Here is a 13,271-nt window from a genome sequence, read left to right as displayed (position 1 = left end):
TTGAGTACTCTTGGATGGATTATCATTACTTAGTGTATATCTAGAGTTATTAGGAGCATCTCTTTGCATAATGTCTTCACCTTGTGTGCATGGACAACATGTTGTCTTTGCTCATGTATCAATTGTGTAATATTTTAGACAATAACCTTCCGTATCTAAATTTCTTTAAGACAAATTAAGTGCATTTCCTTCTCAATAAATATAACATAAGTACATCATTGAGAAGCATGACACTTAAGCCCACAGATTCTTTGATGGCCCTAAGCGGTGATCGACAGTGGATAGAGGCCAGTGTGAATCTCTAGGCGAGCAAGCATCCTCAACAAGTCAACGAGGTTGACCATGTCGCCTCACAATCCGGGTTTTGAACCTATGATCTCCCCACAAGTAGGATGATGCTCTAACCACATGCCCACGTGGGTAAACCGCCCCAGGTAAAAGTAAACTCAGATGCAAAAAGTAAACTTTGGACCCATCAAACGTGCCTTGGTTCTTTGCCGCCAAACCTACCACGTGGGGTTCATTCAAGAACCTGTGCCCTTCAACGTTGAGGCTCAAAGAGGACCTTTTATACTCTTTTCAATATCTAGGGTAAAGGGACCAATAAGGGGACCGGTCCAAGTGCATTTGAAGATGAGTGGTGGATTGGTTAGCTGAATCAAGAGCATATTTTTAATTGCGTGATCTCCTGTTCGAGCCTTGCTAGCCAAACGTCCCTCTACTCCCCTTTCCCCAGCTTCTAATGTGCCCTTGTTTTTGTTTTGTTTTAGTTGTGATGGCGAGCTCTGATTGCGCCCCTTCATGCATGAAATAGTGCGCAACCATCTTAGGTGTCTTGCTATTGGAGGTTTAGAGCTGGTTCACACCGGGGGGGAGTAGGGGGAGGATATTTGTAAATAGGAGGATATCTCCTATTGAAATCCCGAATTCGAGTGCTGTTAGTAACCCCACTAGCACTTCGAAAATGGGAGCCGTCCTTCCATGTAGGAGTACCTGAGCCAATCTCAGCAAAACACGCGCGTTGGCCCCTGTTGACCTGGTCTTCTCTGCGTCGAATGGCACTTGGGTGCGACTCTGTGCATGGAATCTCCCACCCCCCTCACGGGCGACCCGATATTTACTTTCATTTCTGGTTTGTTCCCCCCGGAATTGTTTTAGTTCCCTTCTTTTTCCCTGTTTCCCACCCTCCCATGTAGTCGGTTTGTTGAGCCACATATCATCTGTGCTTCCTTTGAGCTTCTAATAATTGCACTTGCATGCAAGCAGCTTCCCCAAGGTGAGTATGCACGTGAATGAATTCTTTCATTTTATATGTTTAAAGCTGTGTCAAAATTTGTTCTAAACGTAAACGTGTAATGTGCACACAGAGCTTTCTGCATCTCTTATAAGAATCAAGGTCCCTCTCTATCCATCAAGATCCAGCGGACACTCGCTTCTACACAAGAGAAGGTGAGGAATCTTTCCTCACTCAAGTTTGGTTGTACTGACTACTGTTTGTAACCAATGCCTTGTCATAAGTGATTAACTTGTTCCTATATCATGCATGTATTTTGTGTGTGTGTGTGTGTGTGTGTGTGTGTGTGTGTCTCCGAATGTAATCACCAGGCACCAGGCATTCGAGTTATCCAATTGGATGGAATGTTACTCACACGCAGAAAGTGGATTGGGTTATAAATCGCTTGAATGTTGAATTGCATTACTGGAAGCTTTCTACCTGGCCACTGCAAGTTCGCCTGCAAATTGTTCAGAGTATCCTCATGGCATATGTTAAGTTCTTTTTGCCATTGTTGCATTGGCCTCGCCATTGTATTGATTCTCTCATGTCGGCCATTTTGTCTCATTTGTGGTGAACGCATGCTCACAAAAAAGGTCTGCGTCTGATGTCAATGGCAAAACTTTGTACACCAAAGCGCTTTGGCGGTCTGAATATTTTGGACCTACGTAGGCATGTCCTTGCTAGGAAGGCTATGCTTTTGCCTACACTTACACAACAATCTCAGCCTTGGACTCTTATGTTTGCACACTTAGTCAGCATGTGGTTACATCATCATTTGGTCACTGGCAATCATCCATTTGGGAAGCAGTATTTGGTAAGATGGATGGTCATATTCCTGGATGCCCACTTTCTTCCACCTTGCTTTCTCCATGGAAACAGGTTACAATTTATCTATCGTGGAATGCTCAGAGGGAAGGAAATTCACTTCGCGCGGAGAGCCTTCATTGGAGCCGGGATTTTTCTCTTACTTTGGTCGACCGCTCGCCTCGCTAGGCGTATTTCCTCTCTTGCCGTGGCATTCGAGTGGTCGAGGATGTGGTGGATGCAGCTGGTTTCACTTTCGAGTTTCCATTTGCCGCTCGCCGTTTTGGATTGGGCATGCACTGTCGCCAGTTTTGGAGAGAATTACAACAAATGTTGATAGGTTTTTTGCCCGTTTCACCTTTGGCTGATGGTAATCGCATGTCTGACTGGAAGCTTGCCTTTTCAAGATATTTCTTCCGGCCGGGCATATGCTCTTCTTCTGCCTCATCCATGGCTTGCTGATCATTGCAACGCTATTTGGCACATGCATAAATCAGATATTTGGTGGCGAAGGCTTATATCTGCATTATGGAAAAGCCATTTGCCGTTGAAGGAGCGCCTGTTTCTTTGGCGGTGTTTACTTGGTGTGCTCCCTATGGGTACCTTTCTTAGGATGCATTGTATCCGCCCTTCATCATGTGTCCGTTGCTTATCTGCCGAAGAGATGTTTTTCACCTCTTGTGGGATTGCTGTGTTACTCGAGATTTCCTTCGTCGGATAGCTGCGTGTATGCGGCTACATTTTCCCATGACGGTCTTCCATAATCGGTTTTGGGTTTTTGGTATCTTCTCACCGGCATTGCAGTGCTTTGCAGTCTTCTTCATGTGGGTCAGGTTTTGGGCGTATTGGAGCGTGTGGCGACAGCGTAATGGCTATATGTTCCATCACATTCATATAGATTCTCTACCTTTCTTCAAGCTTCTTTCTTAGACAGTCTTTGCGGTTCGCCTTGGAAGTTGGTGATATCACGGCAGAGATACATCAGCTTACTTATGAATGCTTTTAGCTATTTTGTACAGCCGAACACTTTTGTGTTCCTTTTCTTGTACATCTTTTTGATAGGTTTTCCTCTCTTTGAGGTTTCCCACAGATAGATAAATCAAATTGATTTACAAAAAAAAGTGTGTGTGTGTGTTCAAGCTGTAGCGAGTTGCTTGGCTCATGCAGGTATGAGCGTGTGTGTAGTGCAGTGGTAGAGATGCAGCCTCCGAAAGTATCGATGCAGGTTTCGATGCTGCGTCGGCTATGTGTTGACTTATTTTAGTCAACAGGTTGTGGCCAGTTTGGGGTGACCAGAAACCGGATGGGGTGTGGCAAGCCCCCCGATATCTAACTAAATCCGAGGAGGAGGAGGCTGTCCCATGAACAATTCCAAGAAACCTCGTAGATCTATCTCTGTGAGAGAGAGAGAGAGAGAGAGAGAGAGAGAGAGAGAGAGAGAGAGAGAGAGAGAGAGAGAGAGAGAGGACACCAAGAAAGGAAAATTTGCAAGACATAGAGTCTTATTAAACAGACTGAGTATCGTTCATCACATCAAAGGTTCCCATGAAAAATGATCTCTTGTGATGAAGAATGAGTATGAAGGTATAGAAAACCATCTTGCTTTTCAAAAGAGTATGAATAAGTAGATATCTACAATGCCCAAAAAAGAAGAACCTTTTATTAAAAAATAAAATCCTGTATAACATTCTAGACTCTATGTAAAGACGTTGTCTAGAGTGCATGCACATTGAGTTTTCTTCTCCTTAAAGAGTTTTCTTGCACTCTACTACATGTTTGTATTTGATTTATGTTTTTGGAAGCCATTCGAAGATTCATTTACTAACATGATTCTATGACTTGCAAGTTTTCCTTTTTAAGTGTCCTCTCTCTCTCTCTCTCTCTTCATGCATGCACATTCAGAGATTTATTCACTAACATGGGCTTTGGTGAGTGTTAATTTCTTCAAAAAATGAGTTTCTGGTGCGAAAGTCATAGTGTTCCCGGGCTCAATCTGCAAGAGGGTCTTTTCTCATTTGGAAACCCCATTCTATAGACGCGACCTTGTTATGGGATCAAGACGCATTGACAATCTTGACCTTTTAACTGACTTATGCATAGTAAGAGCTACTGTTTTAAGAGCTATGTGGCAGTCTTGGAATGCGTTACTTTTTGAAGATCCTCTTGATTCAAATGTTATTTTGGATACATGTTGGTGGCATAGTTACCAGCAACTGGAAACCGGAACGGGGAACGTGGAACGGCAACTGCCACAAAATGCCATTCCCTGTTTTACGGGCACTCACGTTTGAATCATGGAACGGGGATTCAAAACGGGAACTTAGAATGGGAACGGGGAATTGAGACCTGAAAACGGCCATTCCTTGTTACTATGGTTGGTGGAAACCCTAATGTAATAGGAACCAAAATGCAAGCTGAGTAAGTAAGGCTAGTCGGGGGTGTCCGTCCTCCTAGGATGTATTCTTTTTCGGGATAACCCTGTGAAAGGATATGCTCGGGCCATGTGTATCAGTTTGTGATTACTGCAAGCTCAATTGAGCATTAAAAAAAAAAAAAGAGTGTGGTAGAGCTTTCTTTCTAAACAAGGACCTCTCGTTAGCCTTAACAAGTATAACAATCCACATGTTTGTTTATGATGCTAAGTGCATAGTACGCGCACGTGCCAACTAGAAAAACTAAATCTTTTTTTTTTTTTTGCAAGAGAGGGCTACAACAAGCATGATGGGGAGACTCCCAATGAAAAAACAACATATATACAATGAGGCTAAATCAAGAGATGGGAGGAGGGAAGAGCCACATAGGTGGACAGTAGTGCCATCTGAGCACCCCCTGGACAATGGTCTAGAAAGGCCGAGGGCGCCAGAGTCGAAGGAAAGCCTCGCGGCACTCCCGCATGCGGTTGGAGCTGCCTGTAGTCCCTCAAGTTGTCCTCTGAGAGTATGGATCAGCTCTAGCCAAAAGTCACGAACAGTCTCTGCTGGTGGCACAGGGTGAGCCTCAAAGGTGCGGAAACAGCGGGCCCGCCAGATGAACCAAAGTGTCTGGCTACTGATGAGCTCCCAACACTCCTCTCTCTCACTGCACCACTCCTGTGGAGTAAGCTCTGTAGCAGGCTGGAGTGTAGGACGCCCCCCCTGTATCACTATCATCCTGCTGGTGGAAGATAGCTCAAACTGAAGTGCCGGGCCCGTGAGGGTGGACCAAGCCGCTGCCCGCCAAGTGTACTGTCGAGCCGTGGAGAGAGCAGGCATCAGCCGAAGAACTCGTAGCCACACTTGTTGGGCCGAGGGACAGTCCCAAAGACAGTGACGCTGACTCTCCACCAAATGGTCACAAGCTGCACATGTGACCGAGAGACCACTATGCACTAGCCAGCTCCCTACTGCTGTGTCTCTATGTGCGACCAGCCACTGAAACAAGGTGACTCGCCTCGGTTGTCTGGAGTCCCACAACCTCTCCCAAAAGTCTGCCAAGAACTCGATTGTGAGACCCTCCTCTTGCCAATGACGTACTGCAGCGGGGAGGGCCTCTCTTTGTGCTGCTAGTATATGACGTCCCAGTCGAACAGTGTATTGAAAGAAAGGGACTCCTGGGTGGTCTGCAGAAGAGAAGGGGTCCCTCCATAGCCACTCACCAGGATCCCACTGTACTCGTGCAAGCAGACAATACTCCCAAGCCCATAGCCTCCAGTGTCCTGTCTCAAGAACTGCTGGGTCAGGGTCTATGACGCAGGTCCTCCCACAGATGCCCACTACTCGGATCCTCTGAAAACAACACTCTGCTACCTGCGGGGCCTCTACTGCAACTCGCTGTAGTCGTCCCCCACCCTGAAGCTCGAAGAATAGGGCTGAGACAGACTCTGAGCAAGCCCTGACTGAAATGAGAACCTCCAGTCGTGTGAAGGCTCCCATCCATCTGGGTGCTACTGGCTCGAGAGGCGTGAGCCACTCAATTGGAACTGACTCTGTGATGTCTTGACACATGCTCTGCACCCCTCTCATACCCTGTAGGTGGAAACCCTGCACCTCCTCTGACAAACCTGTGAACTCTAGTCAGTCACCTAGAGAGCGCGCTTGACTTGCTGCCACGGAACCCCAAGAAACATGAGGCCGACTACCAACCAAGTGGCCTCTCTGAGTGCTAACCATGGGGTTCTAGATGAGGGGCTGCCGTAGGCGCTCCTCCGTGCATGTCGGCTGTCTCTGCTGTAGTCCACGCCGTAACAGCTCCCAAGATCGGAGCAAACTCACAGCGAAGCGGTCCTCCAGTCTCCTGCTCAAACCAACTCGGCGCAACTCTGTAAAGATCCATCTGGTCGAAGGTTGCCAAGGGCCTCCTAACTAAGGCACCCTGGCACGAAGCCTCTGCAGCAAGAACTCCTTCCAGGGCTCCTCTCCTGGTAGAAGTCCTCTGACTACGAACTTCCCAAGAAGGGCTCTGCTCTGTTGTGCTGGATCATTGATCCCAAGCCCTCCCTGAGAACAAGGAAGTGTGATGACCGACCAAGCCACCTTGGCTCGGGCAATTTGAGTGTCACGACTTGACCAAAGGAAGTTCCTGAATAGCCTCTCTACCTGGCTGATACAAGAACTCGAGAAGATCCAACAAGAAGTGATGTACCACATAGTCGCCAACAACACCTGGTTGGCAACTACTACTATACCAGCCAGCGAAAGTCGTGCTGAGCTCCAATGTAACAGCTTTCTCCTGATGGACAGGAGAAGAGGAGCAATCTGCTGCTCGGGGGACAAGTCCAAACCAACCTGACAACCCAGGTACCGAACTGCAGTCCCTGGGGGAATCCACCTGAAACCCTCGCGTGGCATCTAATATGGCACAGGAGCACTACCAACCGAGAAAGCCACTGTCTTTCTCCAGTTGATCAGTGCGCCCGATGCACAACAGAAGGTCTCTAGAGCCTGCTCACATCTGTGCAGATTGGCCTCCTGGCCCTCTAAGTACAAGGCTGAGTCATCGGCAAACTCAGCGTCCAGTAGCTCATCTCCCCGAATAGGGAGTGCTAAGCCCCGCAGACCAACCTGGTGTGACACCAAAAATCTGCTCATCGCCTCCGCATAGAATGGAAAGAGAAAGGGGGCAAGAGGACAACCCTGTCTGATTGAGCGTGTGAGCATGAAGCGCTCACCTCTACCTCCTGCCAAAAGCACCTGACTGTGAGCCTGTCTGTACAAAGCTGACACCCCTCTGATCCAAGCATCTGAGAAGCCCATCCTGCGTAGAGTGCCCTCTAGAAAGTCCCAGTCAACTTTGTCATATGCCTTCTCAAAATCGAGAAGAAGAATCACAAGGTCCTCCCTAAGGAGCCGTGCCAGGGCAGAAGCCTCCCAGAAAGTGAAGATGTTGTCAAGGATATTGCGTTCCTTGACAAAACCTGTCTGAGTCCCATGTATAAGGCTCTCCAAAAGTGGTTGAATTCTCAAACTCAGAGCCTTGGCAAGAATTTTGTAGGCTGAGTTGAGGATGGTGATGGGGCACCACTGTCGAATCTCATCCAAGGAGCCACCCTCCTTAGGAATGAGGTAGATCAGGCCCTCACTCATGCTATCAGGCATCACTCCTGTGTGCAAAATGTACTGAAAGGCACTACAAAGATCTGGGCCAAGCAGGTCCCAATACTCCAAGAAAAAGCTGGGAGTCAACCCATCCTCACCTGGACAGCTACCACGAGGAAGGGCCCTAAGAGCCGTGTGCAGCTCCTCAAGCTGAAGTGGCATCTCTAGCCTTTGGCGCATCTTCTCTGTCACAAGACAAGGCATCTGTGCCCAAACCTGCTCCCTGCATGCATCCTGCCGCTCTGACTGGGCCTCAGCTGACAATAAATCACGGTAAAAGTCAGTAGCAACTGCACGCATATCCTCGGGCTCACAAGCAACTGACCCATCGGGTCTCCTCAACTGATTGACCTTGGCATGCGAGTGCCGAGGTCCCACTGTCTCAAAAAAAGCCCCAGTCACTCTGTCACCCACCTGAGTCCACTGAGATGCCTGTTGGTGGAAGGCAAACTCATGACGCCTCTCCTCTGTGCTAGCAAGCTCCTGTCGAGCCTGCTGTAACTGCTCCTCCAACCATGGACTGTCTGGATGCTGCTCCTGCATCCTTTGTAGTGAAGCAATGCCTCGTCTGAGACGCTGCTCCTCCTCTCTCGCTGCAGCCCGGCGAGCCAGAGACTCATGAAGAAAAAAGTGGCTTAGCTGAGCTAGGCCTAAGGCCACTCTGTTTGCAGGTGGAACCTGGCTGTCCATGCCCTCTGTCCAGAGAGCCTCTACCCTCTCTCTGAGTGCTGAGTCCAACAAGACCCGCTCTGGGATGCGAAGCATCGTGCTCCCACTCCTCTGCCTGTCTGCCACCACTGTGAGGATCACTGGTGCATGGTCCGAGAAGGAAGTCCCTACTAGGATGCCCACTGATCCCCCCAAGTCACTGAAGTGGTCACTAGTGTAGAAGTGATCTATCCGCGATAGATTCACTCCTCCCACTCTGCGGTCCGATCTAGAGAAGGCAAGACTGTCTGGAGGCCTCACAAAGCCAGAGTGCTGCCATGTATCCGAGACCCTCAAAGTCATACACAACCTCTCCCAAGCTGCTAACTCGACTCCATGCACAGTAGCATGGCTGCCTCCAATCCTGTCAGAAGGGTCCTCCAACATGTTGAAGTCCCCTCCTACACACCAATGGTCGGCTTGCGGCAAAGACTCAACAATCTGTGACCAAAACTTTGCACGAGCACTTGCCACATTGGGCGCATAGATGTTCAGAAAGCCCACAAGGCCACCCTGAACCTGCATAGTAATCCACTGAGCCTTGCCTGGCACAATAATCCCTTTGCCCACAATGGCCTGCTGCAATGAATCCGCAATAGTCATACATACCCCACCCTGGATGCCTCCAGGTCCAAAAGCAACTGACCAAAAGGTATCATATCGTCCACGCAAAATCTGACCACATCGCCGAATGCGGCTCTCACACAGATGGTGCTCCTGAAGCATAAGGAGATCAATCTCTCCTCCCACAAGGCAACGCTGAAGCTCCTGACGCAATCGGCCCCGCTTTCGCTGAAACTGGGGCCCACCTAGTCCCTGCACGTTCCTAACTTCCATGTTCTTTTTATCCATTTGCACACCTTTCCTGCCAGGCCTCTAATCGTCGGGCATTCCATGAAAAGATGGGCGAGGTCTTTGCTAGCCAATTTGCACCCTGAACACCCATCAAATCCGATACCACGTGACCGAATCTTGACACCTGTTGGCAAAGCCCTCCACAGGACCTTCCACAGAAATATTTTCATAAATTGAGGCCACTGTGGATTCCAAATATTCTTCGTAACCTCAACCCATCGAGTTTCCGTCCATTGTTTCTTCCACTGCTTGTTCAAAGGGGCGAACCAATCAGCCTCGTGTATTAACACTTGTGGTAGCTACCTGGTCAGAGGATTTCCAGCACTTGCTATTTCCATCCTAGAAATGGTTCAGCCGTTGGAGTCCTTTATTATTCATCCTTCTTGGAGTTTCTCTCCAATAAGGGTTCAGGGTAACACCAGCAGCTTTAGATAGCCAAGGGGACCAGTGGGAGATGGAGTTATGGAAGTATTTGGTTAATTCACCCTATTCTAGTACCCCTGTTGCTCTATTGCACTTCAACACCAGCTCTCTCGTGATGCCACTCAGTCTCAGGTTAGACCACCTAGGGGCGAAAAGTTTGTCGTGCACCTCGATCCCTTTCCACTGACCACCTTCAGAGCAAAGTTTTGGCTTGTCTATCATATCCTTGGTCATGATAGCCCAAGATTGGTCTTGTTTTGCGATTGAGACCACAAACTTGGCACATTGGGCCTCAACATGAACAGGAGGGTTGAGAATCCCCCCACCTTGGACCAATTGTCGAGTGATACCTTCCCACTTTGCCCATTGCCACGACGACAAGGCTTTAGTGTTCTTCCTCCATAAGAATCTTTTAACGAATTTCAAAAACTCCTTCCAGTTACATTTGGCTATTTTGAAGAGCGGGCTAGAAAAGAAAAAGTAAATCTTGATCTGAATTAAAGTCCATGTAGAAGATGCATGGCATAAGGATCTAGTCTTTTGCCTTATCGTAACTCAAATTGCTAGATTTTGCTACTTCAAACAGGTCGAAGGCCAGAAACTATGGAGTCTTTGAAAATACCATGGAAACAGCTAGGTTCACAGAGATAACTCAAGAAAGCAGGGAGGTGATTATCTCCATTGGCAAACGGATGAACACTGATAAATGGAACAAGGCCTGTGGCGCAGCGATGAGTGACCCTTCTTGGTAAGGGTGTAGGCCCTAGGGCCTATTTCTCTGTCATGGGGTGGCACCCCTTTTAACCCATGTAATTATGGTCTTGTTAAGTGGTCATGGCTCGACATGAGCATGGCATAATGTTGTATTTTTTTGGTTTTGATAATATAACCCACTCACCATTGTGAGTTTTGCAAAAAAAAAAAGAAAAAAAAAAAAGGATCTAGTCTTTGGGCGAAGACTTTGCAATGCATGTAGTTCTTAACGAAAATTGCAACCATCACAACATCAGCAATCCAAAACCACAACATCAACGTGGATGGTTGTTTAATGAAGCCGGATAGGAAGTGTTTCATGTGTATGCGTGGGTGCATGTATGTATCCTCTCTCTATCACCCAAGTGTGGTAGATTGGTTATGCCATTTCCCTCTTGAATAACAAGTCTTGAGTTCAACTCTCCTCGTCGAATAGATCTTTAAGGTCTCTAGGGATAGTTTCCTACGATGTTAAAACTGTCTTCTTCTTCTTCTTCTTCTTCTTGCCCTCGTCTCTTATTCTCGTAACCTGTGGGGGTGGGCTATAGCAGTAAGTAAGAACAGAAATGAGATCTGCCATTTTACGGCGGTGGGAAAAGGCTTTTATGTGGCTAGGTGTGCCTCAGAACAAACGATACAAGAACTCGCTATGAAAGGCGGCATTTTTAGGGAGCTTCCTACTTTGCATAAGTGATGCCTTGGTCGCCAGAGTTCTGTCTTAATGAAGAGCTCATAAAATTCTGCCTGGTGTGGGTAACGCTAAAGGGTTTCCCTCTTTGGCTAAACCACTATGTGGACTCCGTTGCTGCTATGTTGGGCAGGGTGCTCTTCATCCTGAAACTGCAGCGGGGTAGATCGGGCTTGGACTTAAAGGTATGCATTTTGTGGAACATGGGTAAGCCGATCCCCAAGTATCTTGATTTGATTATGGGGAGCTTTGGCATATTCCGACAAGAGCTAGCATTCTCACCATTTCCAAATGCCTGCTATAAATGTCAAAGAATTGGGCATTTTGCTACGGATTGGCACGAGGTGGATGTTGCCTGCAATCAGATGGTCAGGACAACTTGGAGGCGCGTTACCAGGGAGGTCAAGCCCTCTGAAGAAGACACAAGGCCAATGAACAAGACCGGACCCTCGTAGAGGTATCTGAAGAGAAGGGAAGCTAGCTGGATGAGATGCAAGAGGAACCAAATGCGCCTAGCGAACCGGCTGATGGCGAAGAATCGGGAAGCTCGTCAGCAGAAGTGAGACAATCAGAATCGCTCGTCACCCCTATTGAAGGGACATCGATCGATTCTAGCCATATTGACTCAAAGTCAAGTGGTGATCAGAACCTAAAGCTCAACGTCATTAGCCACGTTGGTCGTGTCTTGGGAACCATGACAAATATGGTTAGTTTACTTAAACGGAAGAAAGAGAGAAATAAAGTTTAGAATTTAGAAGCTTCTCTGCTCGGCATTATGTCCCATGTGCATTGGCTTGGTGGTCAAGGGGTGTGTTGTGGCAGGGCTAACTCCTCGGTGCAACCCCAAGTCCGCCTTTCTTCTCTTCTGTTGTCCATGTTTACAGGGTGGCCCCCTTTTTCAGCCGATGTATCTGTGGTACGTGATATGGTCGTTGGCAGATGCCATGGCTCTGGTGGAGCATGGCTTCCTATGTAACCTATTTTGGTTTTCTAATATATTTATCACTCACAATTTGTGAGTTCGGGGAAAAAAAAGTTTTAGAGGATTAGTGCAAAGGGGATATATTTTGTAGTCATTTAGAGATGAACTTTGCACATGTATTAGGCTATGGGTCTATGGGTTGATTTGATAGCTTATTCATTTCCAATTGAGAAAACAGATGGATGAGTATGTGATAGATGCATGGTTTTCTTGGAGTCTTTTGTGATGCATTGAACTAATATGCTCTTCTCTTGTTGCTTTGATAAAGCATTCTTGATGTTCCAGGACTGCGGTGATGAGAGTCGCAATGGAGAGCCCACAGTGTGGCTAGGAGAGGAAAGTGTGCAGGTCTAAGTCATGGCTGAAAATATAGGACTCAGGAAGAAATGGAGCAGTGAGATGCCTTTAAAATGTGGGCTTTTTCTATGGTGCTGCTTGCTTGCAGTTCTTATAGTCGTGCCTTTTTTGGCAAGGCGCCATGTGACATCCTCTCTTTGTTACTTTGTGGTGCATTTGTTGAGAGGGTTCCTCATCTATTATGGAATTCTATTGCCTCTCACAATTTGCTGAATCGTATTGCAGGGCTTCTTTGAGCTCGTTTCCTTCTCTGTATTTGGGGAACATTTTTGGCTGTTCAGCATTCTTGCTCCTGCTCTCAAATTGTATAGACCTTTTTTTATTGGGCTCTGCTAGTACTCACCATGTGGACGATTTGGCAATCGAGAAATTGGTCTCTTTATGATTGTCTCTCTCTACAGCGACCGATGCAATTATCCTCGGACCCGCCTGGCTGCGGGACATCCTCGGACACTGATGTTCATTTTATATTTTGTGCCGAGACATTGTATTAGGTCCACCAAGATTGTGTCAGTTTGGTCTCAGAGGTCATTTTGGCCTTTTGAAGACGTTTAATATAACATTTCATTTCATTCTACAGGAGATTGACCCATCATTGCATATGCCCTTTCCTCAGATGTGTTTTGACTATGCTTTCGTTCACTATGAACTTGGACATTTCTTTTATATGATATACTCTGTGGGTTTTCCTCTTTTGAGGTTTCCCACTAGTAATTCAAAAGCGATTTTCCAAAAAAAAAAGTGTGTGTGTGAAGATAGCAAAGCGAAGCGATGTGCCTAAACAAGGTGATAGCACAAGGGGTTACTATTACAGGGGCAGCTCAAACATTTTAGAGCTGAGAAGTTACAATG

At 47.2% G+C, this 13,271-nt stretch overlaps 1 pseudogene across 1 annotated transcript; it reads left to right on the top strand.

The window, feature by feature from the left end:
- Positions 1-896: 896 nt before the first annotated feature.
- Positions 897-12,322, top strand: LOC147450440 (uncharacterized; annotated as a pseudogene). Its single transcript, XR_015189130.1, has 3 exons — positions 897-1,276; positions 1,368-1,449; positions 10,226-12,322. The product of XR_015189130.1 is annotated as an uncharacterized LOC147450440 (transcript).
- Positions 12,323-13,271: the final 949 nt, after the last annotated feature.

The sequence above is a fragment of the Adiantum capillus-veneris genome, chromosome 9 (genome assembly GCF_014529385.1).
Source record: "Adiantum capillus-veneris isolate H3 chromosome 9, ASM1452938v2, whole genome shotgun sequence".
Taxonomy (NCBI): domain Eukaryota; kingdom Viridiplantae; phylum Streptophyta; class Polypodiopsida; order Polypodiales; family Pteridaceae; genus Adiantum; species Adiantum capillus-veneris.
Note: the sequence above shows the minus strand (reverse complement) of the source record. Positions and strands in the feature narration are given on the sequence as shown.